This window comes from Halyomorpha halys, unplaced genomic scaffold (genome assembly GCF_000696795.3).
Source record: "Halyomorpha halys isolate HHAL.00 unplaced genomic scaffold, Hhal_1.1 Scaffold70.1, whole genome shotgun sequence".
Lineage (NCBI taxonomy): Eukaryota > Metazoa > Arthropoda > Insecta > Hemiptera > Pentatomidae > Halyomorpha > Halyomorpha halys.
In genome coordinates this window covers 1,118,636-1,125,770 of record NW_027108636.1, presented here as the reverse complement: position 1 = coordinate 1,125,770, position 7,135 = coordinate 1,118,636, and positions in this window count along the sequence as shown.

The window sequence follows — 7,135 nt, the reverse complement described above, 5'->3', positions numbered from 1 at the left end:
GTAAGAGCCACATTATTAAAGTATACTGTAGGGCAGTCGGCAGGTTTACGACGAAGAGTAAACGTGATTTGTTGGTTTAAAATATTAAAATAAAACTATATGCGCCTTATTAGTAGTATTAGTCCTTACTAATAATACTAATTCTATAAAAAGTTGGGATCCGCTAAATTCCACTTACCCATTTGTGTAAGAAAATTCATATGCACCACTTAAAATAAAATATATAACAGGAAGATGGACTGAGTGTGGTCAAGAGAACTCAAATATTAATTAAACTATTTTTAAAAAAAAAAGATACAAACAACTAAAATAAAACAAACAAATTATTTTATTTAATGTGTATAAATTTATAATTATAGCTTTGGGTAGTAGATATTGTACAAGAGCCTAAGAGGTGGAAAAAGGCAGTTATCTCACTCCAATTTTTGATTACTTTAATGAAAACTATGTATAATTAATAGTCAAAATTGCTGAGTCTGTCAAGTATAGGTAGGGGGAATAAAAAATGGCGGCTGTTTCAAAACGATAAAAACAAATTCCTTTTTCATTCGGAGCTTTTTATCTTCAAAAGTAACGACAACAAAAGAAATCCTAAGAGGACGTCATTTAAAGAAGGGTAAATTTGCTAAATTATGAGCCCTAATAGAGTTTTTTTACGTTAAATAGGTAAATAAAATGGAGATATAGTTTTTTTAAAAAGCAACATTTTATAAAAATGTTGTACAGAATGTATTGAAAGATCAGTAGTAAGTGAATTTATTTTGAGAAATCTATATCACAAAAACCATTAGACGTACTGATGTCTATTAGCACTCAAATTAAAGCTAGTATAATGTACTATAAAGTAGTTTAAGAAGTTTATCTTCTTAGGAGTAGTAGTTTTCATGATATTTACTATAATAAATTGATCTATAGTTGTTCTGACAAATTATTATGTACCAAATTTATGCTTATATGCGAATATGATAAAAACTACTACCCCTACGAAAATACGTGCCATTAACTACTTTATAGTAAGTTGAATTTCCTTTATTTTGAGTGGTGACAGACATATTTAGTTCTTATGGTTCTAGACATATATTTTTTCAAAAATCAAACATTTTATCCGAACAACTAGAAATTAACATTTTGTGAGTTTATTTTGTCAAATATCATAAAAACTACTACTTATACACAGATAAAGGTTATAAACCATTTTATGGGAAATTTAACTAGCTTAATTTAAGTGCTGATTAACATCTGTACATCTTATGGTTTTTGAAATAAAGTTTTTCATCAATCAAACCTATTGTCTGAATATAATTCTTCATTTTATTTTAACAATAATCATAAAAACTACTATTTGTGCGAAGATAGATGTCAGAAATTACTTTTTAGTACATTAAACTTCTAGTCCATTAGACTAGCTTTAATTTGAATGCTAATAGATATCTGTACGTCACATAGTTCCTGAGATATAGATTTCTCAATATAAATTTACTAACTACTAATCTTTCACTAGATTTTTAAAAATTATTTTCATATTTCAGCAAATTTACTCTTGTTTAAATCATGTGCTCTTAGGTTTTCTAGTGCTGTTGGCAGTTTTAAGATATAGAGCTCTGATTGAAAAAATAGTGTTTTTTAAGGTTTTGAAACAGCCACCATTTTTTATTCATAATAAATACATTATAATATATATATGTATGTATTGACTAAGTACTCAAACGTTTTAGTAAAGAAGTGTGATTAACAACGTGAGTTATTTTAATGTTATTCTTTAATTTTTCAATTATTTATACCTGTTTCCGTTCTTCTATATCCAAGATGATAGAAATTTATCTGTAGAAGGATGTCTTTCTTTATTAATCTTGTTTTCTCTTTATATATACTTTTTTCTTTTCTTCCGTAATCCATTAACCCCGCCAAAAGAATGTCCAGTGTCACTACTCCCGCCTATTGTGCTTTTGGCGCCAATCCAGAGGTCCCAGTTTTCCTCGAACGAATCTTATTCCGCTGGAAATATTCGGGGAATTGTTCATCTGGATAATCGCCAATACATTGAATCTCCTAAGCCTCGCCTTTCCTAAGTCCCCGGAGCTGGTGTAATTCTCTGTTTAAAAGAATGGAGGAAAAAAAAAAGTAATTGGGAATTCTCTCGGAAAGTGTTCAACTGGGAAAGTAGAAAATGGCCGGTGAGAGAAACAAGAAGGAACTTGTTTTGCTGTTTATTTTCCGAAGTGCAGTTTCGTTTTGCTTTGATACTTGGGTCGCGATCTCGCCTGATGAGAATTGTTCGAGTAGGGTCCAACTTCAAGTTTCTTTTGTTCAGGAAAAGAACAGAAACTTTATATTGTAACTTCTAATCTAGAAAATTAATTCTGAGATATCAGTGTATCGTTCACTAAAAATATTTTATAGAATCCTCTGCAAATTGGACTTAGCAGTTCTGTGTTTGGAATTGTTTTCACTGTCATATAAATTAAAAAAAAAAATTCATAAAAAATAATTGTGTAGTGAGAAAATGGTTGGGGTGCGGTCAACAAAAATGCACAAATATACAAAACATATTTAATTATATTATTTCAAAATTTTTTGAGACAAGGTAATATTTATTAAATAAATCAATTTTATATCCAAATCCGTCTCAACACTTTATTTTTTCATTAGTCCAACGTTTCGGCCTTTCTAGCCATCTTCAGGGACATCTTCAATACAAAAATCCTTCTCACATTAATTTATAATTTCTATTGCAGGCTATTCTGCCCAGGTCATTTTCTTTATTCAAAATTCAAAATCTCTTTATTTAAAATTTAAAAACATTAACATTTATTATTTCTATAAGATTATCAACAATATAAAACACCACACCATATAACAAACCATTTTCTTTTTGTTATATGGTTTGTATTGAAGATGTCCCTGAAGATGGCTAGAAAGGCCGAAACGTTGGACTAATGAAAAAATAAAGTGTTGAGACGGATTTGGATATAAAATTGATTTATTTAATAAAAACATATTTATTTGTGCGGATGTTTCGATCTGAATTTCAGGCCTCTATCAAGGCTAAAAAACTAAATTAAATAAAAACTTCAATTCAGAGAAACATAAAAAAAAATTAACAAAAATATACAGAATAATAAATTACATAGATAGTTGATACTAATAGAGAATAAAATATAATATTTTATTTATTTCTAATCTTAATGTTTTCTAGAGACTGGTAATTTTTTTAAAATAAATAATTCAAATTCTATCCATTATAGTCTCAAAACCTTTTATTTCTCTTATAAGCCCGACGTTTCGACCAATCCAGCCATCTTCAGGGACAATCTACTACAAAACAGCTTTTATTACATACATGTATGATCCTACAAACATTTCAAAATACTTAAAATTATTATTTATAATTTACCTTACCTTAATACAACTTTGAAATTATATAATTTAAAAACTCTAAACTCCATATTCTGCTCAGGTCAAAAACATCAATTTCTATGAAACATTAAAAACATTAGGTAAAAGATATTTTTTTGTTAATCAGTAAATCCCACATATGTTTAATTACCTAATTAGTCAATATTCACTTAAAATAAAATCAAAATCATTTATCATCAGACACTATTCCTTAAAACTTTTATCACAACAATGCTTGTAACCTTCTTCCACTCAGTTCAAGCATTTAAAGTTATTTATTATAACTACATTTTTGTCAATTTTCCTCTTTATTTCATTTGTAAACTAATTATAAATAATAATGTTAAGTATTTTGAAATGTTTGTAGGATCATCCATGTAATAAAAGCTGTTTTGTAGTAGATTGTCCCTGAAGATGGCCGGATTGGTCGAAACGTCGGACTTATAAGAACAATAAAAGGTTTTGAGACTATAATGGATAGAATTTAAATTATTTATTTTAAAAAAATAATATTTTATATTATATCAGGTTCAAATCCAGCCTGGCCGTTGACTTTTTTCATTAAGTGGCGGTCCCACAAAATGAATAACTTGACCCCTAACGAAAGTTAGGCACTATAGGACTCCAATGGAATCTTGGCCGAAAAAATGATAATAAAAAAATTATATATCTTCTATTAGTTAATAATTTCTAATACTATCAACTCCTATCTACTTAATTTAATGTTATGTACATTTGCGATTATTAGACATAAATGATTTGAGACACTTGCATTAGATATTGCATTTCTGCGATATGCCGTGTCGTAGAGTGATGGTAGTCTGTGACCAAAGCTTGAATTTGGTCATCAACAGTTGAAGGACGATCCGAGCGCTTACCGTCTTCCAAGTCAAAATTTCCTGTTCTGAACCGAGCAAACCACTTACGGACGGTGCTTTCTCCTAAGGCATCATCGCCTTATATACTGCAAATTTCGTTAACCGTCTGTACAGCGGATTTTCCAATTCGGAAATAAAAAATCGTTAAATGACGAAAATGATTTTTTTTCTATTCCATTTTGAGCAAGCAGAATACCTCATAAAGATAAGGAATCTCGGTTCATACTGATGCATAAAAGTACCTTAACTAATCTTTTTTAGAATATGTAAACATTATTGACCACATAAACATGGTTTTATATACACAGAGAGGATCAAATAGAAATTTTGGAAAATGCTAAGAACTTATTTTATAACCCCATAGTAGAGTAGTGCAATGATATTTTTTTTAAATGAATGTTCATAATTTATAATATTTAGTTTATTGTGTATCATGAATTAATAAATGGATATTGTAGGTAATTAATATATACATATATTGTTAAAGCCACGTCAAATCGACTATTTCTCTTTGTAACTGGCTCAGATTAAACATTTATTTGGTTCAATTTAAACATGGAAAAAAAAAAACTAAAAAACTAACATAAATAAAACATACAAGCAAGAATAAAAATAAAATTAGATAAATTATGAAATTATGAAAATTAAAATAAAATAAACTAATTTACAAATAAACAAATAATATGTAAAATAAATACTGGTCGACGGTTAATCCACTCCGATAGGTCAGAGGAAGATATTCTGCTAGTCGAGATGTGCAGGTAGAAGCTCCATTGCTAAATACTCCGCTGCAACTCTCAAACTGGTCCAAAGTTGGTGCAATGGCTTACAAACAGTCGATGTCCCAAAAGCTAAGATGGCTACACTGGCACTCATGGAGGGCAGACAGGGTCTAGTTATTTTTATTAATTATACGAGCCGATTGATTAGCAACAACTCATATTGCACTCAAAGGCCAGAAACGCAGAAAAGGTCTGGTTTCGAACTGTAATAACGACTAAAACACTCAAGAAATGTCCGAACTATAAAACTATAAACGCAGACAGGGCTGCTGAGGACGCTATCAGGGCCACTAATTAGTCGCAACTGCTCTAAAAAACTAAGATGGTCGGTCCGTTGCTAGGTGACGAGCAACAATGATCACCCCTAGCAACAGTCTCTATTACTCATTATTATAAACAAATATAATTACATATTTTTTCTTTTCAAATAACTAAATCTAAATAAAACAATACAAATAAAAATAAATGTAACTAAATTAAATACCAATAAAACTATTAAACTAAATACTAAAAATACTATTTACAATTATTTACAACGTAATTATATTATGGCGTTAACATATATATTATATCTAGATGTATCTAAAGAGAAATATACATCAATACCTTAGGAGAACAGAGGCTTAACCTTCAACGGGTTTTTCATCAAGGACAGAAAAGAAGGTGGCTTCCGACAAACAACAAACGGTTTTAATAAAGATGGTCGTAAACAATCGGAAGCAATCTAAGTTGGTGCCTTGTTCCTTACGAACTGGGTTCTGTGTTGTTAGTACGCTCCCCTCTTCTGATTTAAGAGCGTTTCACTTTGCCCAGCCAACCTTACTTCAAGTGAATGCTTTTATTGGATTTGGGCCAATACTGTTGCAAAAATAAAAGTTGCATTGATACTGCAGTTTGTGAAGAAATAATTATGTTTCAGAGCAAATGATGAATGATTTTAATTTTAATTATAATCTCGAAGAAATAGGTAATTTGTCAAGGATAAAGACCTCTTGTTATTACGAGAATCGACCTATAACCCGTGGTACGGTAGGGTCTTCATTAAAACGGATGCTCCTCAAAGCTACCAAAAGATCACCTTACTTGATAATAATTGCCCAACTATGACTATCCGGTAAATATGCAATTATTCCATGTTATATCGTTTTAGCATAAGAAGGGAATATTTCTCCGTTTAATGCGCTTTTACATGTTAAACTAAAGGTCATGAATACCCCTAGTAAATAATTGAACCCGCTAGATTTCTGCTTAAGGGATAATGTAGAACGTCAGTGGAGTATGGAATATAATAGTCTCAGTGAAATATAAATGATTTCAAAATAACTGCGAAGAAGCTAACGGAAAAAAAGGTGCTAAAACGTAAAAAGAAGATGTCACACTCGACTGCCCCTGAAGTGCCACGTGCGGACTAACATGTGGTGACCTAGCAGAACGAACGACGGCACATGCTGTACGGTAGACTGCTCACCTTGCTCGATTAATCCGTTTGTTTTAGTTTGCGTTCGCTTGTTCAACCGTAAAAAAATAATTCTGACTACCAGACATGAAATACAATTAATTCTGTATTTGAACGGAATATTGTTAAAACTGGTTTTAGTTTATATTTTTTCTCTCTGACTCAGATTTGTATTTCTGAAGGTCTCATATAGTACAAGAACCGGCGTGAAAAAAGGCAGTTATTTAATCTAATTTCTTGACTACTTCAATGACAATTATGTATAATTACTAGTCAAAATAGATAAGTCTGTCAGGTATAGGTAGGAGGAATACAAAATGGTTTAAAAACGTTTTAAAAAAATAATTTTTTCTTTGCTCCAAATCTTTGGAACTGCTGACAACACTAGAAAACATAAGAGAACATCATTTATAATAAGAGGTGTAGATAGTTGACCGTGTATTACTGATTGGAGAATATGGGCGGGGGGTGCGGTCAGCAAAAAACAACATAAATAAACAAAAATATTTATTTATGCCGACGTTTCGACCTGATTATCAGATCTTCTCATCAGGGCTATAAAAACAAAAGACAACAACCATCATTTAGAGAGAAAAAAAATTATTATATAATTAAAAATAAAA